Consider the following 25,551-nt stretch of genomic DNA (forward strand, 5'->3'; position numbering starts at 1 on the left):
TCGTGGTCAGGTCCCTCCCAGGATATGGAGCTCAGCTGTGCAGGTACCCAGCAAGACTGAGCACACAGGAACCGTGCACATAGCCCCCATTGCAGAGCACCCCCAGCTCACCTGTCGCTCAGGGCTGACACAGAGCACCTCAGAGCACGACTTGAACTAACAAACAGCAGCTCCAACAGGTCTGTGACACTGGGCGTCACTCTGTGCGGCCTCCCTCCACCTGGTCTTCCAGAGACTTCCACTGCAGCCAGGGCACCAGGCCTCTGTCTCCACCCACCACCCCTCGTCTCCCTGACTACTGGGTTCCTCTCATTAGGAGAGGGTCTTCTTGAAGTTGTTTCCCACTCATGGGCCAGATAAAATGATTAGAAAACAAGCCAGAGCTGCAGCCCCTTGTCTATCCTGACTCTCAGGAGCCCACACCTGTTCCTTGGACCTGGTCGGTTCATCAAGGTCCATTTTCTGCTGCTGTGAGCCCCAGAGGGGCGAGGATTGGCTGACCTGGGCAGCCTGACCGTGCCGGCCAGCCCTCTCCAGGTGTGCCTGGTTTGAGGTCAATATAAACACGGCTCCAGGCAGCAAGAGCCCCTTCAGTTGTGTCTGACGCCATATTCTCTGCCCCGTCAGCAGTGTCGGGGCTGGGCTGGTGGGAGGGAGTGAGGGGCCACGGTTTTTAGGGTGGCCCGGTGTGAGTGGGGCTCTGCTGGGCTTTCTGCAGGAGTTGCCAAGCTGCCAACTGCTAAAGAAGAGGATGTGTCACCCATATCTGCTGCTGGAATTTCTCCCCAGGCAGAGGTGAGTAAGGAAAAAAGCAGTGGGGGCTGGGACAGGAGGGGTATCTCAGGCAGGGAAATGGAAAGCTTCCAGAAGTGCGCCCGGGGCCGGGACCATCCTGGTTGGCCTGTAGGCACTAAGTCGGCCTGGGTGCTGTCGCTGGTGTGGCTCCATGGCCCTTCGTCTAGGCTTTCAAGTCCTTGCACAGATTCAGGTGTTTTACCTGGGAACTGTGGGAACAGTTCAGCAGCAGCTGGCCTGGAGCTCAGCTCACGTTTACTCAGAGATGCCTCAGCACAGTCCCCCAGCTTTGCAATGAGGACACTCCTTGCAGGGGGGGGCGCTGCTGGCTTCATGGGAGACGATTACCCACCTCTGACCAACTTCAGGATTCTTTACCTTTGGAGCAAGTGCCCTGATAGGGTTTTCCTGTTTATAACTGGTGGGTTCTGCTTTTTTTTTTTCTTTTTGGGTTCAATGTAGGTTTTATTCCTCTTTTTCGTATTTATAGATAGAAGCATGGACATAATTCATTCATATAAATACATGTATGGGAATGGAAGAACTATTTTTCTGTTTTACTTTTTGTATGTTTATTTATTTTTTTAATTTTTAATTTTATTATTATACAGCAGGTTCTTTCTGGTTATCGATTTTATACATATGGGTGTATATAAGTCAATCCCAAACTCCCAATTCATCCCAGCACTACCCCCCCACGGCTTTCCCCCCTTGGTGTCCATACGTTTGTTCTCTACATCTGTGTCTCTATTTCTGCCCTGCAAACCAGTTCATCTGTTCCATTTTTCGTGGTTCCACATATATGCATTAATATACAATATTTCTTTTTCTCTTTCTGTCTTATTTCACTCTGTGTGACAATCTCTAGGTCCATCGACGTCTGTACAAATGACCCAATTTCATTCCTTTTTATGGCTGAGTAACATTCCATGTTATATATGTACCACATCTTTATCCATTCGTCTGCCTGTGTGCATTTAAGTTGCTCCCATTACCTGACTATTGTAAATAGTGCTGCAATGAACATTGTGGTGAATGTGTCTTTTTGATTTATGTTTTTCTCTGGGTATATGCCCAGTAGTGGGATTGCTGGATCATATGGTAATTCTATTTTTAGTTTTTTAAGGAACCTCCATATTGTTCTCCATATTGACTGTATCAATTTACATTCCCACCAATAGTGGAAGAGGGTTCCTTTTCTCCACACCCTCCCCAGCATTTATTGTTTGTAGATTTTCTGATGATGTCCATTCTAACAGGTGTGAGGTGATACCTCCTTGTAGTTTTGATTTGCATTTCTCTAATAATTAGTGATGTTGAGAAACTTTCCATGTGCTTCTTGGCCATCTCTCTCTCTTCTTGGAATCAATGTCTATTTAGATCTTCTGCCATTTTTGTATTGGGTTGTTTGGTTTTTTTAATATTGAGCTGCATGTGCTGTTTATATATTATTGGAGATTTATCCTTTGTCTGTTGATTCATTTGCAAATATATTCTCCCATTCTGAGGGTTGTCTTTTCGTCTTGTTTTTACTTTCCTTTGCTTTGCAAAAGCTTTTATGTTTCATTAGTTCCCATTTGTTTATTTTTCTTTTTTATTGCATTACTCTAGGAGGTGGATCAAAAAAGATCTTGTTGTGATTTATGTCAGAGTATTCTTCCTATTTTTTCCTCTAAGAGTTTTATACTGTCCGGTCTTACATTAAGGTCTCTAATCCATTTTGAATTTATTTTTCTGTATGGTGTTAGGGAGTATTCTAATTTCATTCTTTTACATGTAGCTGCCCATTTTTCCCAGAACCACTGATTGAAGAGACTGTCTTTTCTCCATTGTATGGTCTTGCCTCCTGTGTCATAGATTATTGACCATTGGTATGTAGGTTTATCTCTGGGCTTTCTTTCTTTTTTCATTTTACAACTTTATTGGAGTATAATTGCTTTACAATGATGTGTTAGTTTCTGCTGTATAACAAAGTGAATCAGCTATACATATACCACCATATCCCCTCCCTCTTGCATCTCTCTCTCACTGTCTCTATCCCACCACTTTAGGTGTTCACAAAGCACTGAGCTGATCTCCCTGTGCTATGTGGCTTCTTCCCAGTAGCTATCGATGTTACATTTGGTAACGTATATATGTCCATGTCACTCTCTCACTTTGTCCCAGCTTACCCTTCCCCCTCCCCGTGTGCTCAAGTCCTTTCTGTACGTCTGTGTCCTTAATCCTGTCCCACCCCTAGGTTCTTCATAAACTTTTTTTTTTCTTTAGACTCCATATATCTGTGTTAGCACACGCTATTTGTTTTTCTCTTTCTGACTTACTTTACTGTGTAGGACAGTCTCTACGTCCATCCATCTCACTACAAATAACTCAGTTTTGTTTCCTTTTATGGCTGAGTAATATTCCATTGTATATATGTGCCAGATCTTCTTTATCGATTCATCAGTCGATGGACACTTAGGTTGCTTCCATGTCCTGGCTATTGTAAATAGAGCTGCAATGAACATTGTTGAACATAACTGTTTTTGAATTATGCTTCTCTCAGGGTAAATGCCCAGGAGTTGGATTGCTGGGTCGTATGATACTTCTATTTTTAGTTTTTTAAGGAACCTCCCTACCGTTCTCCCTAATGGCTATATCAATTTACATTCCCACCAACACTGAAAGAGTGTTCCCTTTTCTCCAATAAATGCCTCTGCAGCAATTATTTTTTGTAGATTTTTTGATGATTACCATTCTGACTGCTGTGAGTGATACCTCACTGTAGTTTTGATTTACATTTCTGTAATGATTAGTGATGTTCAGCATCTTTTCATGTGTTTGTTGGCAACCTGTATATCGTGTTTGGAGAAATGTCTATTTAAGTCTTCTGTCCATTCCTGGATTGGGTTGTTTGTTTTTGTGATATTGAGCTACATGAGCTGCTTGTAAATTTTGGAGGTTAATCCTTTGTCATTTGCTTCATTTGAAAATATTTTCTCCCATTCTGAGGGTTGTCTTTTCGTCTTCTTTATGTGTTTCTTTGCTGTGCAAAAGCTTTTAAGTTTCATTAGGTCCCATTTGTTTATTTTTGTTTTTATTTCCATTTCTCTAGGAGGTGGGTCAAATAGGATCTTGCTGTGATTTATGTCATAGAGTGTTCTGCCTATGTTTTCTTCTAAGAGTTTAATAGCGTCTGGTCTTAACATTTAGATCTCTAATCTATTTGGAGTTTATTTTTGTGTATGGTGTTATGGATGTTCTAATTTCATTCTTCTATGTGTAACTGTCCAGTTTTCCCAGCACCACTTCCTGAAGAGACTGTCTTTTCTCCATTGTTTATCCTTGCCTCCTTTGTCATAGATGAGTTAGCCATAGGTATGTAGGTTTATCTCTGGGTTTTCTATCCTGTTCCGTTGATCTATATTTCTGTTTTGGTGCCAGTACCATATAGTCTTGATTACTGTAGCTTTGTAGTATAGTCTGAAGTCAGGAAGTCTGATTCCTCCAGCTCTTTTAATTTCCCTCAAGACTGATTTGGCTATTCGGGGTGTTTTGTGTCTCCATACACATTTTAAGGTTTTTTTGTTCTAGTTCTGTAGAAAATGCCACTGATAATTTGATAGGGATTGCATTGAATCTGTAGATTGCTTTGGGTAGTATAGTCATTTTCACAATATTGATGCTTCTAATCCAAGCATATGGTTAATACTCCCATCTGTTTATGTAATCTTTGATTTCTTTCAGCACTGTGTTATAGTTTTCTGAGTATAGGACTTTCACCTCCTTAGGTAGGTTCATTCCTACATATGTTATTCTTTCTGTTGCAATGGTGTATGGGATTGTTTCCTTAATTTCTCTTTCTCATCTTTCATTGTTAGTGTAGAGGAATGCAAGAGATTTCTGTGCATTAATTTTGTATCCTGCAACTTTACCAAATTCATTGATTAGCTCTAGTAATTTTCTAGTGTCATCTTTCAGATTCACTATGTGTAGTATCATGTCATTTGCAAACAGTGAAAATTTTACTTCTTTTCCAATTTGTATTCCTTTTATTTCTTTTTTTCTCTGATTGCTGTGTCTAGGCCTTCCAAAACTATGTTGAATAATACTGGTGAGAGTGGACATCCTTGTTTTGTTCCTGATCTTAGAGGAAATTGTTGTAGTTTTTCACCATGGAGAATGATGTTTGTTGTGGGTTTGTCATATATGGCCTTTATTATGTTGAGGTAGATTCCCTCTATGTTCACTTTCTGGAGAATTTTTAATCATAAATCGGTGTTGAATTTTGTCAAAATTTTTTCCTGCTTCTATTGAGATGATATTTTTATTCTACAATTTGTTAATATGGTGTATCACATTGATTTGTGTATATTGAAGAACCCTTGCGTTCCTGGGATAGACCCCACCTGATCATGGTGTGTGATCCTTTTAATGTGTTGTTCAATTCTGTTTGCTAGTATTTTGTTGAGGATTTTTACATCTATATTCATCAGTGATATTGGTCTCTAATTTTCTTTTTCTGTAGTATCATTGTCTGGTTTTGGTATCAGTGTGATATGAATGAGTTTGGGAGTGTTCCTTTCCCTGCAAATTTCTGAAGAGTTTGAGAAGGTTGGGTGTTAGCTCTTGTCGAAATATTTGATAGAATTCACCTCTGATGCCATCTGGTTCTGGACTTTTGTTTGTTGGAAGATTTGTCATCACCGTTTCAATTTCATTACTTGTGATTGGTCTATTCATATTTTCTATTTATTCCTCTTTCAGTCTTGGAAGGTTATACCTTTCTAAGAATTTGTCCATTTCTTCCAGGTTGTCCATTTGATTGGCATAGAGTTGCTTGTAGAAGTCTCTTAGGATGCTTTGTATTTCTGTGGTGTCTGTTGCAACTTCTCCTTTTTCACTTCTAATTTTATTGATTTGAGTCCTCTCCCTCTTTTCCTTGAGTCTGGCTAACGATTTATCATTTTTGTTTATCTTCTCAAAGAACCAGCTTTTAGTTTTATTGATCTTTGCTATTGTTTTCTTTGTTTCTATTTCATTTATTTCTGCTCTGATCTTTATGATTTCTTTCCTTCTACTAACTTTGGGTTTCTTTCTTCTTTCTCTAATTCCTTTAGGTGTAAGGTTAGATTGTTTATTTGAGAGTTTTCTGGTTTCTTGAGGTAGGCTTGTATTGCTATAAACTTCCCTCTTAGGACTGCTTTTGCTGCATCCCATAGGTTTTGGATCATCATGTTTTTGTTGTCATTTGTCTCTAGGTTGTTTTTGATTTCCTCTTTTCTTTCTTCAGTGATGTCTTGGTTATTTAGTGACGTATTGTTGAGTCTCCATGTGTTTCTGTTTTTTACATATTTTTCCCTGTAATTGATTTCTAATCTCATAACCTTGTGGTCAGAACAGATGCTTGATATGATTTCAGTTTTATTAAATTTCCTGAGGCTTTGTTTGTGACCCAAGATGTGATCTATCCTGGAGAATGTTCTGCGTGAAGTTGAGAAGAACATGTAATCTGCTGTTTTTGGATGGAATGTCCTATAAATATCAATTAAATCTATTTGGTCTCTTGTGTCATTTAAAGTTTGTGTTTCCTTATTAATTTTCTGTCCGGATGATCTCCATTGGTGTAAGTAAAGTGTTAAAGTCCCCTGCTATTATTGTGTTACTGTCGATTTTGTCTTTTATAGCTGTTAGCAGTTGTCTTATGTATTGAGGTGCTCCTATGTTGGGTACATATATATTTATAATTGTTATGTCTTCTTTTTGGATTGATTCCTTGATCATTATGTAGTGTCCGTCCTTGTCTCTTGTAACACTCTTTATTTTAAAGTCTATTGTATCTGATATGAGTATTGCTACTCCAGCTTTCTTTTGATTTTCATTTGCATGGAATATCCTTTTCCATCCCCTCACTTTCAGTCTGTATGTTTCCCTAGGTCTGAAATGGGTCTCTTATAGACTGCATATATATGGATCTTGTTTTTGTATCCATTCAGCAAGACTGTGTCTTTTGTTTGGAGCATTTAATCCATTCACATTTAAGGTAAATATTGATATGTATATTCCTATTACTATTTTCTTAATTGTTATGTGTTTGTTTTTGTAGATTCTTTTCTTCTGTTGTGTTTCCCACTTAGATAGGTTCCTTTAGCATTTGTTGTAGAGCTGGTTTGGTGGTGCTGAGTTCTCTTAGCTTTTGCTTGTCTGTAAAGCTTTTGATTTCTCCATGGAATCTGAATGAGATCTTGCTGGGTAGAGTTCTTTTGGTTGTAGGTTCTTCCCTTTCATCACTTTAAATATATCGGCCAACTCCCTCCTGGTTTGTAGAGTTTCTGCTGAGAAATCAGCTGTTAACCTTATGGGAGTTCCCTTGTATGTTGTCATTTTTCCCTTGTGCTTTCTATAATTTTTCTTTGTCTTTAATTTTTGTCAGTTTGATTATTATGTGTCTCGGCATTTTTCTCCTTGGGTTTATCCTGCCTGGGACTCTCTGTGCTTTCTGGACTTGGGTGGCTACTATTTCCTTTCCCGTGTTAGGGAAGTTTTCGACTATAATCACTTCAAATATTTTCTCGGGTCCTCTCTCTCTCTCTTCACCTTCTGGGATCCCTATAATGCAAATTTTGTTGCATTTAATGTTATCCCAGAGGTCTCTTAAGCTGTCTTCCTTTCTCTGCATTCTTTTTTCTTTATTCTTTTCTGCAGCAGTGAATTCCACCTTTCTGTCTCCAGGCCAGTTATCCGTTCTTCTGCCTCAGTTATTCTACTATTGATTCCTTCTAGTGTTTTTTTTTTTTTTTTTTTTTTTGCGGTACGAGGGACTCTCACTTTTGTGACCTCTCCCGTTGTGGAGCACAGGCTCTGGATGTGCAGGCTCAGCGGCCATGGCTCACGGGCCCAGCCGCTCCTTGGCATGTGGGATCTTACCAGACCAGGGCACGAACCCATGTCCCCTGCATCGGCAGGTGGACTCTCAACCACTGCGCCACCAGGGAAGCCCCCTTCTAGTGTATTTTTCATTTCAGTTATTGTATTGTTCATCTCTGTTTGTTGGTTGTTTAATTCTTCTAGGTCTTTGTTAACTATTTCTTGCATCTTCTCTATCTTTGCCTCCATTCTTTTTCCAAGGTCTTGGATCATCTTCACTATCATTATTATGAATTCTTTTTCTGGAAGGTTGCCTATCTCCACCTCATTGAGTTGTTTTTCTGGGGTTTTATCTTGTTCCTTCATCTGGTACAAATTCCTCTGCCTTTTCATTTTGTCTATCTTTCTGTGAATGTGGTTTTCCATCCACAGTCTGAAGAACTGTAGTTCTTCTTGCTTCTGCTGTCTGCTCTCTGCTGGATGAGTCTATCTTAGAGGCTTGTGCAGCATTCCTGATGTGAGGGAGTGGTGGTGGGTAGAGCTGGGTGTTGCTCTGGTGGGCAGAGCTCAATAAAACTTTAATCCGCTTGTCTGCTGATGCATGGGGCAGAGTTCCCTCTCTGTTTGTTGTTTGGCCTGAGGCGACCCAGAACTGTGGCCCACCTGGCTCTTTGGTGGGGCTACCTGCGGACTCTGGGAGGGCTCATGCTAAGGAGGATTTCCCAGAACTTCTGCTGCCAGTGTCCTTGTCCGCACGGTGAGCCCCAGTCACCCCCCGCCTCTGCAGGAGACCCTCTAAAACTAGCAGGTAGGTCTGCTCAGTCTCCTATGGGGTCACTGCTCCTTCCCTTGGGTCCTGATGTGCACACTACTGTGTGTGTCCTCCAAGAGTGGAGTCTCTGTTGTGACTCTACGTCTCTGAGTGGGGTTGACACTCTGAGACTGAGTGGAGTCTCACAGACTCTGTGTCCTATGAAACTTCGATGTTTTGTGGTTCTAGAAATCCTATAGGAGACGGTCCACAGCAGGTGAAGCTAATGCTGTCGGTGGAGGTGGTGAAGCCAAAGATCTGCAGTTCAGACTAAAGGTGCCAATGTACATTCAGGACAAAACAATCTCATGTGAATGTAGTTCAGGCAGGTTTAACATAAATAGAGTCAGGTTAATGCCTAACATCTTCTATCTTGTGCCTCCCCTCAGGGACCCCCTCCTCAGTTCCTGAGGCTCCTGTAACTCATGTACAGTGGAAGGGAGACTGGGCTCTGTCCAGTCTGAGCCTTGAGTTACCCTGTGTGTAGCTTAGGATACTTTGTATTTCTGTGGTGTCTGTTGTAACATCATCGCTTTCATTTCTGATTTATTTGGGCCCTCTCTTTTTTAAAAACACATACTACTATTGTCTTTTATTCTTTACAGAAGCTAAAAAAATGTTTGATCTATTACCCTTACTCTATGTATAGGTTTTTCAGTGAGATTTTTACTTTTGTTTGTTTTCTTGTTACTATCAATAATTAGTGAGACTTCTTTTAAGCTTAAGTAAATTCCTTCAACATTGCATATAAGGCTGGTTTATTAGTGATGAACTCTTTTAGCTTTTGCTAGTCTGGGAAACTCTTGACCTCTCCTTCAATTCTTTCTTTCCTCCATAAATTTATTTATTTATTTTTGGCTGTATTAGGTCTTCATTGCAGTGCGTGGGCTTTTCTCTAGTTGTGGCAAGTGGAGGCTACTCTTCGTTGTGGTGCATGGGCCATTGTGGTGCATGGGCTTCTCATTGCAGTGGCTCTTCTTGTTGTGCAACATGGGCTCTAGGTGCTCAGGCTTCAGTAGTTGTGGCTAGCAGGCTCAGTAGTTGTGTCTCATGGGCTCTAGGGCACAGGCTCAGTAGTTGTGGCACACAGGCTTAGTTGCTCTGTGGCATGTGGGATCTTCCTGGATCAGGGCCCGAACCCGTGTCCCCTGCATTGGCAGGCAGATTCTCAACCACTGTGACATCAGGGAAGCCCTGTCCTGCAATTCTGAATAATAATTTTGCTGGTAGAGTATTCCTGTTGTAGACTTTTTCTTTTTAGCCCATTGATTATATCCTATCATTCCTTCCTGGTTTGAAAATTGTGCTGAGAAGTCATCTGACAGTCTTATGGGAATACCTTGAACATAACTAGACCCTTTTATTTCACTGCCTCTGTGATCACTCTTTAAATTTTTAAATTTTTGGAGCTTTATAATATGTCTTGGTGTGGACCTGTTTGTCTTCATCTTGTTTGGAACTCTGTTTTTCCTGGACCTGGATGTGTGTTTCCTTCCCCAGGTTAGGAAAGTTATCAGTTCCTGTATCCTCCAATAAGTTATCTGCCCGTTTCTCTCTTCTCCTCGTTCTGGGGCCCCTGTAATGCTCATGTTAATACTCTTGATGTTGTCTCAGAGGTCCCTTTACGTATACTCTTAATTGCTTTTACTTTGTGCTATTCAGTTTGGGTGATTTTCACTACTCTGTTTTCCATTTCACTGATCTGTTCTTCTGTATCATACAGTATAATGGGGCTTCTCTCATGTACATGTGTGTGTGTTTTAATCTCTTTTATTGTATTGTTCACTGTTTTGTTCTTTTTGACATGTTATTACTCTGTTGAAATTCTCACCATGTCTATCTATTCTTCTCCTGACTTGGGTGAGCGTCTTTATAATCATTACTGTGAACACTTTTTTTAATCGGGTAGAATGCTTATCCCTGTTTTATTCAGTTCTTTTTCTGATGTCGTGTCTTGTTACTTCATTTGTAACATATTCCTCTATTTCCTTATGCTTCCTAAGTCTCTGTACATCTTTATTCATTAGGTTCAGGTTGTTACATTCCCGGGTCTCAGAGAAGTGGCCTTATATAGGAGATGACTGATAGGGCCCAGCAGCACATTGTCCTCTGGCCAGCAGAGCCACATGCTCCAGGGGTGTTCCCTGTGTGGGCTGCACACACCTTTCTCTTACGGCGGGGCCAACTGCTGTAGACAAGCTGGTAGGTGGTATTGGACCCTGGCCTAAATGGCTGTGAACCCCTGCAGTATGTGATTGATTGCCATGGGTGTGCTGATATCCAAGGCAGCCCTCCATTATGGGTGGCTGTGTGGTGCTCCAGGTGCACAGGTGGACAGCGTAGGCCCCCAGTGTGTCTGGTTGTGAGACCTTCTGGTGCGGGAGTGCTATGGGCATGGTGGTAAATGGGGCAGGCCCCTGATTCTAATCAGTTCCAGGGAAGATTCTAAAATGTTGCTTGCCCATGTCTCAGTTCCTAGTGGGAGTCCCAGTTGTCTCTTGCCTTTCCAAGAAGCTCTCCGAGATTAGCAAGTGGGTCTGGCACACGTGTCTTTCACTCTATTGGCTCTGCACAGGGACTGAGAACATGTGAGATTTGTGTGTGCCCTATGAGAGCAGTCTCAGTTTCCTTTAGTCTCCAGATTTCCTGAAAATAAGCCCTGCAAGTTTTCAAAGCCAGACCTGCTGTGTTCTTTTCTTCCAGTGCAGGAACCCTGGGCTGAGCAGCCTAATGCCAGGCTCATACCCTTCCCTCCATGTGGAGGACCTATGCAATTGTGATATCTTCCAGCTGTGGGTCACTGTGCTATATGTGTGGGTTCCAATTAGACTGTGTTTCCAGTTCTCCTACCTGCCTTGTGGTTTCTCCTTCCTTATATCTTTAGTTGTGGAAAACATTCCCTGCTGGTCTTCAGAGATAATTTCCGTGTAAGTTGTTGTAACTTGGGTGTGCCTTTGGCAGCAGGGGAGCTCAGTATCTTCCTACTCTATCATCTTGATCCCCTCTCAAGAATTCTTTGAAAATATATGCATCTATTACTGTAAACATAACTCTTTGAATTGCAGTCTTGTTCCTGTATTCCATAAATTTAGGTACTTTGTGTTTCCAATTTTGTTTGCTTTAAGATTTCTTTTAAATTTCCGTTTTGATTTATTCCTGTATGCATTGGCTATTCAAGAGCTTATTGTCCAATTTCCAAGTGTTCTTCAATTTTCAATTATTCTTTTTAATATTGAATTTCAGTTTCATACCATTGTGGTTGGAAATGATCCTTGACATGATTTCAATATTCTTGGATTTTTGAAGACTTGTTTTGTGGCTTAACATAGGATCTACCCTAGGCAATGTTCTACGTGTACTTAAGAACAATGGAAAGTTTGCTGCTGTTGAGTGGAATATACTGTAGATGTATGTTAGGTTCATTTGATATCAAGTGTGTGTTCAGGTTCAGTGTTTCCTGATTGATATTATGTCCGGATGATCTATACAGTGTTGAAAGTTGGGTATCGATGTTTCTTACCATGATTTTATTTCTGCACATTTTCCCCTTCACGTGGGTTAATATATTCTTTATATGTTGAGAGGCTCCAAAGCTGGATACGTACATATTTATAATTGTCATGATTTCTTGATGAATTAATCCATTTATCATTATATGATAACCTTCTTTCCTTTGAGAGGTTTGACTTCAAGTCTTTTTTATCTCATAATAGACTAGTCAGTCAAGTATCATTTTCATGGAGTATTTTGTTCCCAATCTTTCAATTTTATGCTATATATGGATTAGAAGTTAACATGAATATCTTGTACACAGTATAATTGAACTTTCTTTAATCCATTCAGCCACCCTATGGATTATTTAAATTGAAGTATAGTTGATTTACAATATTACATTAGTCTCAGGGGTACAACATATGGATTGAATATTTTTATAGATCGTGTTCCACTAAAGTGATTACACAATAATGTCTATATTTCCCTGTGTTGTGCTATATATCCTTGTTTGTTTATTTCATACATAGGGGTACTGGATTTAGAGAAACAAACCACTGTTTTTCCCTCCCCCTTTAAGTCGCCCCACCAGTAACCACTAATTTGTTCTCTGTGAGTCTATTTCTGTTTTGTTATATACATACATTTCTTGCATTTTTAGATTCTACAGAGAAGTGAGAACATAGTGTATTTGTCCTTCTCTAACTTAAGTACACATAAATATTCTAGGCCTATCCATGTTGTTGCAAATGGCAGAATTTGATCCTTTTAATGGCTGAGTAATAGTCTATTGTGTATACATACCACATCTTCTTTATCCACTCATCTGTTGATGGACATTTAGTTTGCTTCCATATGTTGGCAATTGTAAATAATGCTGCTATGAACATTGGGATGCATGTATCTTGTCAAATTGGTGTCTTCATTTTCTTTGGACATATACCAAGCAGTGGAATTACTGGCTAATATGATAGTTCTACTTTTAGCTTTTATCAGGACCTCCATATTCTTTTCATAGTGGGTGTACCAACTTACAGTCCCACCACCAGTGTACTAGGATTGCCTTCTCCATGTCATGAACAACATTTCATATTTGTATACTTTGGAATAATAGCCACGTTGAGAGGTGTGACCTGACGTCTCATTATGGGTTTTCTTGTGGATCATTCATTAAATTTAATTTACAAAAGAAGATGATAGGCTGGATGTGATCTCCAGGTTTAGTTTGCTAATGCCTGGTATAGGTTAATTTGGGGAGAATTAATACCTTTACTATGTTATTTATTGCTTACATTTTTCAGGTTGACATTTAGTGATTGGAAACATTTAAAATTTTTTCTCCCTGAAGGATATATGAAGTCTGTTGGTTTGTTTCTGTTTTACAAATTTGTTCATTTCTATCATTTTTTAGACTCCACTATAAGTGATATCATATGATATTTGTCTTTTTCTATCTGACTTACTTCACTTAGAATGAAATAATGTCATTTGCAGCAACAGAAATGGACCTAGAGGTGATCATGCTTTTTCATTTCTGAGTAATATTTATTTGATTGTGTACGTGTACAACTTCTTCATTATCCATTCATCTGTTGATGGACATTTTGGTTGCCTCCATGTCTTGGCTATTGTAAACAGTGCTGCAGTGCGTGTTTGGGTTTGGGTGCATTTGCCATTTTCATTTCTGGCTTTCTGCAGATATACACCCAGAAGGAAGACTGCTGGATGATATGGTAGCTCTATTTTTACTTTTAAAAGACATCTCCATACTGTACTTTATAGTGGCTCTTACCAGCTTACATCACACCAACAGCATAGCAGGGTTCCCTTTTCTCCATGTCCTCTCCAGCATTTATGGTTTGTAAACGTTTTGATGATGGCCATTCTGACTGTGTGAGGTGATACCTTGTTGTAGTTTTGATTTGCATGTGTCTCTCCAATAATACAAGATTTTGAGCATCTTTGCATGTGTTTTTTTAAACACTGTGAGGAAAAGTTACAGTTGACATTGGGCTTTTGAAAGTCTGACTATTTTGAATTTTGGCTCGATAACTACCACAGGACATTTGTTAAGGGCAGGTGTCATTTACACCCTGGCAGTCCTTGTGAATATGAAGTGCCCATAAGCACATGTTTTAAAGTTGCTGTTGTGGAAATGGGCACAGATGTTAGGATTTCCTTCATGCCCCTCTCTGGTTACTTGGGTAACCAGACCCACTGTGGAAGACGGGCTCTTGGATTGTAAATTAGTGTGGGTTGTGGCAGAACAAACACCCCAAATCTTCTGTTTTGTTACTTCTTGTTTTTGTTTTAATTTAATTTTTCTTTTTTTTGGAGTAAAGTTGATTTAAAATATTCTGTTTGTGGTAGGCGTACAGAATCTTGTTCAGTTATGTATATTCATATGTCTATTCATCTTCAGATCCTTTTCCCATATAGGTTATTAGAGAGTGTTGAGTAGACTTCCCTTTGCTATGCAGTAGGTCCTTGTTGATAATCTATTTTATATGTATTAGTGTGTAAATATTTTCCCCAGCCTCCTGATTGATTTATTGCTTTCACCCACCTTTCTCATTGGGTAAGCATAAGTTTGTTTTCTAAGTCTGTGCATCTGTTTCTCTCTCTTTTATTTTATTTTTTTGGCTGTACTGCAAGGCATGTGTGATATTAGTTCTCCCAACACCAGGGATCGAACCCATGCCCCCTGAATTGGAAGCTCAGATTCTTAACCATTGGACCACCTGGAAAGTCCCTGTTTCTCTCTTGTAAATTAGTTCATTGGTATCAATTTTTAAATTTCAGCTATAAGTAGTATCATATGATATTTGACTTTCTCTTTCTGACTTACTTCACTTAGTATGATTATCTCTAATTCTATCTATGATGCTGCAAATGGCATTCCTTCATTCTTTTCATTTCTGAGTAATATTTCACTGTGAACATGTACCGCTTCTTTATCCGTCCATCTGCTGATGGATATTTTGGTTGCTTCCATGTCTTAGACGTTGTAAATTGTGCTGCGGTACACATGTGGGTGCATGTGTGTTTTCCAATTCTGGTTTTCTCCTGTTATACGCCTGGGAGTGGGACAGCTGGATCATATGGTACCTCTAAATTTACCTTGTAAAGGCACCTCCATACTCTTATTTATAGTGGCTGTTACCATGTTAGATCCCAAGAGCAGCATAGGAGGGTTGCCTTTTCTCTACAACCTCTCAAGCATTTACTGTTTGTAGATGTTTCAATGGTGGCTATTCTTACTCATGTGAAGTGACCCCTCATTGTAGTTTTGATTTCCATGACGCTAATAATATAGGAATTAGAACATCTTTTCAAGTGCTTTTCTTTTAAACAGTGTAAAATTTACCTATGGAAATAGGATCTTGAAAGTCTGTTCCCTTGGAATTTAGTTTGCTTACTTACCTGTGGACATTTCCTGATTGTGGGTGTCATGTAGAGCCCAACAGTTCTTCTGAATATTAAGTACCCATAAGCATTGTTTTTAAAGTTGCAGGAAAGGGCAACAAGGCAGTGGAATTTATTCATACTCACCTTGATTGCTAGGTAAAACATTGGTTTAGTGGAATTCCTCTTCCTAGATTGTCTATTGGAGTGTAAAGTGCCAGGACAAATACACAAAATCTTGTGTCACATTACTTCTTGTTTAATTTAATTTTTATTTCTTATCAGAGTAAATTTGATTACAATGTTGTGTTTGTTCTAGGTGTAAAGAAGCTGGTTCATTCATATGTATACATATATCTAATCAGGTTTAGATTCTTTCGCATGTTGGTCATTAGAGAGAGTTGAGTAGACCTCCCTTGGCATCCAGTAGGTCCTTCTTGATTATATATTTTATGTGAATTATTAAATGCATGTTAACCCCAACATCCTAATTTTTCCATTCCTTTCACCTTTTTCAAAGTCTGTATGGGTCTTTCGCAGTGGAAATATATTCATGGGTATCAATTTTTAGATAACCCTAGTAAATGATGTCATCGGGTATTTGTCTTTCTTTTTGTGACTTACTTTACGTAGTATGATTACCCCTAGGTTCATCAGTGGTGATGGAAAAGGCATTGTTTCATCATTTCCATGGATAATATTCGATTGTGTACATGTACCACTTCTTTGCCCATTCATTTGTTTTTGAACATTTTGCTTGCATCCATGTCTGGCTATTGTAAGTATCGCTGAAGAGCATTTTTGGGTACCTGGGTATTTCTGAATTCTGGTGTTCTCGGGTTACAGGCCCATTAGTGTTTTGGCAGGATCACATAGTAGCTCAATTTTTACCTTTTAAAGGCACCTTCATTCTGTTCTGATTAGTGGCTGTTACCAGTTTACATCCCAGCAACAGCATATGAGTGTATCCATTCTCGGAAACCCATTCAGCATTTATTGTTTGCAGACATTTTTCTCTGATGGCCATTCAGACTATTGTGAGCTGATACCTTTTGGTAGTTTAAATTTGCATGTCCCTAATAATTTTTGATGTTGAACATTTTTTCATGTCCTTAAAAAAAAAACACTGTGAGGAAATTTACCTCTCGAAATTGTCTTCTCTGGATTTTCTACCGTTTTGCATATTAATGTCCATTCCTGACCGCAAGATATTTTTTGAGGGCAGGTGTCATTTAAAGCCCTGCAGTCCTTGTGAATATTAAGTGACCAATAGCACTGGGATTAAAGCTGCTGTTGCGGGAATTGACCACAAGGCGGCAGATTTCTACATTCCCAGCTTTGGTTACAAGGACAGGAGAGCCTTCCTTGAAGTTGTGGTCCTAGGTTGCAAATTGTAGTGGAATGTCCCAGGACAAACTCCCAAAAGCTTATGTCTCCTACTTACGTTTGTTTTCTAAATTTATTTTATGTTTCTTATTGGAGTAAATTTTTTTAAACTAGATTCTTCCTCGATCTACAATTTCCCCTCTCTCCTTTGCCTTTAATATTTATTTATTTATTTTTGGCTGTGTTGCGTCTTCGTTTCTGTGCGAGGGCTTTCTCTAGTTGCGGCAAGCGGGGACCACTCTTCATCGAGGTGCGTGGGCCTCTCACTATTGTGGCCTCTCTTGTTGTGGAGCACAGGCTGCAGACGCGCAAGCTCAGTAGTTGTGGCTCATGGGCATAGTTGCTCCACGGCATGTGGGATCCTCCCAGAGCAGGGCTCGAACCCGTGTCCCCTGCATTGGCAGGCAGATTCTCAACCACTGCACCACTAGGGAAGCCCCTATTGGAGTAAATTTTATTAGAGTGTTGTGATTCTCTGGATGTACCAATTAGGATCAATGTTTCATACATATATCTGTTCATCATTGGATCCTGTTACCATGTAGGCTATTATAGAGTGTTGAGTAGAGCTCCCTTGGTATTTGGTAGGTGTTTGGTGATTATATAATTTATATATATTAATGATTATATGATTTGTATATTTTATATATTATAAGTTTATATACTTATAACATATATTAGTGTATGTATGTTAACCCCATAATCCTAATTTACTCATCCACTCACCTTTCATTTTGGTTAACCATTAGTTTGTTTTATACGTCTCTGAGTGTCTTTTCCTTTGGAAATATGTTCATTGGTAGGAATCTTAAGATAACATCTATAAATTACATCATAGGATATATATCATACCCTTTTGACTTCACATATTATGATTATTTCTAGACCCACCTGCAGTCGTGAAAACGACATTGTTCATTTTTCTGAAAGCTAATCTTCCATTAGGTACATGTACCACTTCTTCTTTGTCCATTCATCTGTTAACTGACATTTTTGCTGCTTCCATGTCCTGGCTATTTTCAGTATTACTTCAGTACAGGTTTGTCAGCGTGTGTCTTCTCGATTCGGCGCTTAGGTGATAGGCCCAGTGGTGGGTGTGTTGGATCGAATGACATCTCAATTTTTACTTTTAAACGCAGCTCCTTTCTGTTCTCATTACCGGATCTTACCACTTTACATCTCACAAGCAGCTAGAGGATACACAGTTCTCTAAAACACCTTCAGCGTTTATTGTTTGTAGACTTCTGGCTGATGGTAGTTGACTTGCGTGAAGTGAAACCTTTTTGTAGGTTAGATTTGCATGAGTCTAATAATTCCTGATGTTGAGCTTTTATCCATTTTCTTTTTTTATCGAAAAATAGTGGGTAAAACTTACCTCTTCATTCTATCTCCTTGAAAAATTTGCCAGGTTTGAATTTTTTTGGCCATTCCATACCTCAGCACAAGTTTTGACGGCAGGTGTGCTTTACAGCCCAGAGTGAGTCCTTGTGAATGTTAAGTGACGGTTACCTGTGGTTTTAAAGCCGCTCTTGCGGGAAATGGCACAAGGCGACAGCATTCCTATGTTTCCAATTCTGGGATTTTGGGCAACAGATCTTTCCTGGAAATAGTGTTTGTAGGCTGCAATTTGGAGTGGAATGTGTCAGGACAAACACCCAAGAGCTTATATCTCCATAATTCTTGTTTGCTTTTTTTAAATTTAATTTTTATTAATTATAAGAGCAAATTTGAGAAAATTGTTGTGTGTGTTCTAGCTGAACAGAATCTGCTTCATTATATCTATGTATAGATCTATTCATCTTTGGATCCTTTCCCATGTAGGTTATTACAGAGTGTTGAGTAGACCTCTCTTGGTATTCCATAGGTATTTTGTGATTATATATTTCATATGTATTACTACATGTCTGTTAAACACCATATCCTAATTCATACATTCCTTACACCTTTCCATTTGGTTAAACATAATTTGGTTTTCTGAATCTATGAGTGTCCTTCTCTTGGAAATTATTTCATGGGTATCAACCTTCCGGTAACACCTATAAGTGATGTAATAGGATATCTGTCTTTCATTTTCTTTCTTACTTCAGGTAGGGTGATAATCTCTAGATCCTTCTATGCTGGTGCCAACGGCACTGTTCCATGCTTTCCCATGGCTAATATTCCATTGTGTACATGGACCACTTCTTCTTGGTGCATTTTTCTGTTGATGGACATTTTGGTTTCTTCCAGCTCTTGGCTATGGTACATGTTGCTGCAGTGAAGGATTGCCAGCCTGTGACTTTTTGATTCAGGGCTACTCAGCTGATAGGCCCATCAGTGGGCCAACCAGATCACATAGTAGCTCAAGTTTTACCTTTAAACACACCTCCGTTTGGTTCTCTGTACTGGCTCTTACCAGGTTACATCCCATCAGCAGCTAGAAGGTACACAGTTCTCTAAAACCCCTTCAGCATTTATACTATGTAGACTTTTTTGCCGATGATCCTTCTGACGGCTGTGAGGTGAACGTGTTTCTAGAACGGATTTGCATGGCTTTATTAATTCCTGACGTTGAGCGTTTTTCCATGCCTTTTTCTATAAGAGAAAAAGAGGCAGAATATAAAATGTGCATAAAATATGCCTCTTGAAATTGTCGTTTTGAAATATGGATGTCTTTTGAGAGTTTTGCTCGATTTATGACCGAAGGATTGTTTTGAGGACAGGTGTCATTTACAGGCCTGCAATTATTTTGACTATCAAGTAACCATTACAGCTGCAGTTAGAGCTGCTGTTGTGTGAAACGGCCACAAGGCGGCAGCAGTTCTCATTAACCAAATCTGGTTACTAGGGAAACAGAGCCTCAATGGAAGTCCTGTTCTAGGTTGCAAATTAGAATGGAATGGGCCAGGAAAAAGCCCCTTATGTTTATATCTCACTAAATATTGTTCTTTTTTTAAATTTAATTTTCATTGCTTGTCACAGCAAGTGTGATTACAAAGTTTTGCTTGTTTTAGGTGTGCAAGATGTGGTTGTTTTCCACATATACCTATCTCTCTTCTTCTTTGAATCCTTTTCCCATTTTAGGTTATGACACAATGTTGAGTAGTCTTCTCTTGGTATTCCGTAGGTCTTTGGTGATTATATACTTCACCTGTGTTTGTATATCTCTGTTAACTCTGACATCCTAATGTATCCAATCCTCACACCTTTCCATTGGTGAACCATAAGTTTGTTTAATGAATCTGTGATTGCCTTTCTCTGTGGAAATATCTTCACTGGTATCAATTTTTAGGTGACCCCTATAAGTGATATCACAGGATACGTGTCTTTCGCTTTCTGACTTACTACAAGTTGCGTGATTACTTCTAGACTCATCTATGGTGATGCAAATGGCATTGTGTCATTGTTTTCCTTGGCTAATATTCCATCTGTACGTGGACCAGTTTTTCTTTGTCCACTCGCCTGTTGATGGACTTTTTGGTTGCTTCCATGTCTTGGTTATTGTAACACTGCTGAAATGCACATTTGCCTGCCTGTGTCTTTCAACTATGTCTTCTTCGGTTATAGGCCCAGGAGAGGGCCTGTTGGATCATATGGTAGCAAAATGTTTACCTTGTAAAGGCGTCTCCATTCTGCACTCATTAGTGGCTCTTACCAGGTTATGTTGCACTTAAATTTGAGGGTATGCCCTTGTCCACAACCCTTTCAGCATTTATTGTTTGTAGTTTTTCTGCTGATGTTTATTCTGACAGGTGTGAGCTGACACCTCTTTGAGGTTGGATTTGCATGCATCTCATAATCCCTTGAAATTGAACTTTCAGGCATGTCCTCTTTTTTTTTCAAGCTGTGAGTAGCGCTTAATTCTTCAAATGGTTTTCTTGAAGTATGTGTCACATTTTGAAATATTTTGGCCATTACCTCCCTGAAGACATTTTCAGGGCTCGTTTCATTTACAGCCCTCCAGTACTTGTGCATATGAAGTGACCATTAGCACAGATTTTAAAGCTGCTGTTGAAGGTATCAGCCATTGGGCGGCAGCATTTCTCCTTTCCCAATTCTGGGAATTACGGAAAGAGTCCTTCCTGCCAGTGGTGTTCGTCGGTTATATATTAGAGAGGAATGTGCCCGGACAAACCCCCAAAAGCTGATGTCTCCTAACTTACGTTTGGTTTCTAAATTGAAATTATATATTTTTTTTATTGGAGTAATATTCCATTGTGTACATGGACCACTTCTTCTTTGTGCCTTCCTCTGTTGACAGACATTTTTGTTGCTTCCAAGTGTTGGCTGTGGTAAATATTGCTGGAGTGCAGGATTGCCACCCTGTGTCTTTTGGATTCTCATCCTCTCAAGTGATAGGCCCAGCAGTGGGTATGCTTGATTGAATGGTAGCTCAATATTTACCTTATCAAGGCACCTCCTTTGTGTTTTCATTACTGGTTCTTACCATGTCCCACTTAGAAACGAGGGTGCGCATTTCTCCACAACCCCTTCAGCATTTATTGTTTGCAGAATTTTTGCTGATGGCCATTATGACTGGTGTGAGCTGATAGGTTTTTGTAACTTGGATTTGCATGTCTTTAATAATTCCTAATGTTCAGCATTTTTCCATGCTTTGTTTTCTTTCTGTTAAACGAAAACAGAAAAAAACTGTGAGTACAATAAACCACTTGAAGTGGTCTTCTGGGAAGGCTGCCCTGTTTTGAATTTTTCGTCGATTTTTGACCCCAGGATTTTTTTGAGAACAGGTGACATTTACAGGCTTGTAATGAGTGTGAATATTTAGTGACCACTACTACTGGCTTTAAAGGTGCTGTTGGGGGAAACGGCCACAAGGCGGCAGCATTTCTCCGTTCCCAAAACTGGTTTCTAGGGCAGCACAACATTTCTGGAAGTTGTGTTCCCAGGTTGTAAATTAGAATGGAATGTGCTAAGAAAAAATCCCATAAGTTAATATTCCATTATTTCTTGTTCGATTTTTTAGTCTTTTTAAATCGAGGTAATATTTAGAATATTGTTTGTCCTAGGTGTATACAATCTGGTTCATTTGTACATTACATACACACACACACACACACACACACACACACACATATATGTAATATATTCATGTACAGATACTCTTCCCATGTAAATTATTGCAGAGTGCTCCATTGACCTCCCTTGCTATATGGTCGGTCTCTTTGATAAATGTATTTAGTAGGTATATGTACACATATGGTAACCCTAATCTTAATTTTCCATACCGCCCACCTTTCCAGTTACATAAGAATAGTTTGTTTTCTAAGTCTGTGAGTTTCTTTCTCTGTGAAAATGCTATCATTTTTGTCAGTTGTTAGATAACGCCTATAAGTGATATCATACTATATGTCTTTTTCTTTCTGACTTACGGCATGTTCTGAGATTATATCTAGGCTCATAAATGGTGCCTCAACGAGCAGTGTTTCACTGTTTTCCATGGCTCATATTCCATTATGTACATGGACCACTTCTTTATCCATTCATCCATTGATGGACATTTTGGTTGCTTCCGTGTCTTGGCTATTGTGAAAAATCCTGCAGTGAAGCTGTTGCAGTCTGTGCCTTCTCGGCTCTGGTATTTTCAGGTGAGAGGTTCAGCGGTGGGCCTGCTGAATGGAATGCTGGCTCAATTTTTACTTTTAAACACAGCTCCTTTCTGTTCTCACTATTGGCTCTTACCACTTTACATCTCACCAGCAGCTAGAGGGTACACAGTTCTCTAAAACCCCTTCAGCATTTATTGTTTGTAGACCTTTGGCTGATGGTAGTTGCCGTGTGTGAGTTGAAATCTTTTTGTAGGCTAGATTTGCATGAGTTTAAAAATTTATGTTGTTGAGCTTTTATCCATTTTCCTTGTTTTTAGAAAAATAATGAGTAAAATTTACCTCTTCCTACTATCTCCTTGAAAATTTTGCCAGTTGTGAATTTTTGAGGGTAGTTGTCGTTTACTGTCCTGAGTCCTTGTGAATGTTAAGTGACCGTTAGCTGTGGTTTTAAAGCCGCTCTTGTGGGAAACGGCCACAAGGCGGCAGCATTTCTACATTTCCAACTCTGGGTTTTTGGGCAACAGAGGTTTCCTGGAAATCGTGTTTGTAAGCTGCAAATTAGAGCAGAATGTGCCACGGCAAACTCCCAGGAGCTTATATCTCCTTCCTTCTTGTTTGTTTTTTACATTTAATTTTTATTTATTATCACAGCAAATTGGATAAAAATACTGTGTTTTTTCTAGGTGTATGGAATCTGGTTCATTATATCAATGTCTTGATCTATTCATCTTTGGATCCTTTCCCGTGTAGGTTACTACAGAGTGTTGAGTACACCTCTTTTAGCATTCCATAGGTATTTTGTGATTATATATTTCATATGTATTACTACATGTCTGTTAACCCCCATATCCTAATTCATACATTCCTTACACCTTTCCATTTGGTTAAACATAATTTGGTTTTCTGAATCTATGAGTGTCCTTCTCTTGGAAATTATTTCATGGGTATCAATTTTTAGGTAACACCTATAAGTGATGTAATAGGATATCTGTCTTTCGTTTTCTTTCTTACTTCAGGTAGGGTGATTATCTCTAGATCCTTCTATGGTGGTGCCAACAGCATTGTTCCATGCTTTTCCATGGCTAATATTCCATTGTGTACATGGACCACTTCTTCTTGGTGCATTTTTCTGTTGATGGACATTTTGGTTTCTTCCAGCTCTTGGCTATGGTACATGTTGCTGCAGTGAAGGATTGCCAGCCTGTGTCTTTTTGATTCAGGTCTACTCAGCGGATAGGCCCATCAGTGGGCCTACCTGATCACATAGTAGCTCAATTTTTACCTTTAAACGCACCTCCATTGTGTTCTCACTACTGGCTGTTACCAGGTGACATCCCACCAGCAGCTAGAGGGTACACAGTTCTCTAAAACCCCTTCAACATTTATTCTCTGTAGACTATTTTGATGACGATCATTCTGACAGCTCTGAGGTGAATATTTTTGTAGACTGGATTTGTATGGCTTTATTAGTTACTGATGTTGAGCCGTTTTCCTTGCTCTTTTTTTAACAAAAAAAAAGACAGAAAGAAAAAAAAAGAGAAGACAAAAGGAGCGAAAAATATGCCTCTTGAAATTGTCGTTTTAAAATGTGCATGTCTTTTGTCATTTTAAAATGTGCACATCTTTTGAGTTTTTTGCTGGATTTACGACCCAAGGATTTGTTTAGAGGCCAGGTGTCATTTACAGGCCTGCAATTATTTAGAATATCAAGTGAGCATTAGCGCTGTGTTTTTTTTTTTAACACCGTTTTTGGGGTATAATTGCTTTAGAATGGTGTGTTAGTTTCTGTTTATAACAAAGTGAATCAGTTATACATATACATATGTTCCCATATCTCTTCCCTCTTGCATCTCCCTCCCTCTCACCCTCCCTATCCCACCCCTCCAGGCGGTCACAAAGCCTGGAGCTGATATACCTGTTCTATGCAGCTGCTTCCCACTAGCTATCTATCTTACGTTTGATAGTGTATATATGTCCATGCCTCTCTCTCGCTTTGTCACAGCTCCCCCTCCCCCCTCCCCGTATCTTCAAGTCTGTTCTCCAGTAGGTCTGTGTATTTATTCCTGTCTTACCCCTCGTTTCTTCATGGCATTTTTTTCCTTAAATTCCATATATATTTGTTAGCACACGGTATTTGTCTTTCTCTTTCTGACTTACTTCACTCTGTATGACAGATTTAGGTCTATCCACCTCATTACAAATAGCTCAATTTCGTTTCTGTTTATGGCTGAGTAATATTCCATTGTATATATGTGTCACATCTTCTTTATCCATTCATCTGATGATGCGCACTTAGGTTGTTTCCATCACCGGGCTATTTTAAATAGAGCTGCAATGAACATTTTGGTACATGACTCTTTTTGGATTACGGTTTTCTCAGGGTATATGCCCAGTAGTGGGATCGCTGGGTCATATGGTAGGTCTATTTGTTGTTTTTTAAGGAACCTCCATACTGTTCTCCATAGTGGCTGTCCCAATTCACATTCCCACCAGCAGTGAAGGAGTGTTCCCTTTTCTCCACACTCTCTCCAGCATTTATTGTTTCTAGATTTTTTGATGATGGCCATTCTGACTGGTGTGAGATGATATCTCATTGTAGTTTTGATTTGTATTTCCCTAATGATTAATGATGTTGAGCATTCTTTCATGTGTTTGTTGGCAGTCTGTATATCTTCTTTGGAGAAATGTCTATTTAGGTATTCTGCCCATTTTTGGATTGGGTTGTTTTTTTATTGTTCTTGAGCTGAATGAGCTGCTTTTAATTTTGGGGAATTAATCCTTTGTCAGTTGCTTCATTTGCAAATATTTTCTCCCATTCTGAGGGTTGCCTTTTGGTCTTGTTTATGGTTTCCTTTGCTGTGCAAAAGCTCTGATGTTTCATTAGGTCCCATTTGTTTATTTTTGTTTTTAATTCCATTTCTCTAGGCGGTGGGTCAAAAAGAATCTTGCTGTGATTTATGTCATAGAGTGTTCTGCCTATGATTTCCTCTAAGAGTTTGATAGATTCTGGCCTTACATTTAGGTCCTTAATCCATTTTGAGCTTATTTTTGTGTATGGTGTTAGGGAGTGATCTAATCTCATACTTTTACATGTAACCCTCCCGTTTCCCCAGCACCACTTATTGAAGAGGCTGTCCTTTCTCCACTGTACATTCCTGCCTCCTTGATCAAAGATAAGGTGACCATATGTGTGTGGGTTTATCTTTGGGCTTTCTATCCTGTTCCATTGATCTAGCTTTCTCTTTTTGTGCCAGTACCATACTGTCTTGA

Source organism: Orcinus orca, chromosome 3 (assembly GCF_937001465.1).
Source record: "Orcinus orca chromosome 3, mOrcOrc1.1, whole genome shotgun sequence".
In the NCBI taxonomy this organism is placed as follows: Eukaryota; Metazoa; Chordata; class Mammalia; order Artiodactyla; family Delphinidae; genus Orcinus; species Orcinus orca.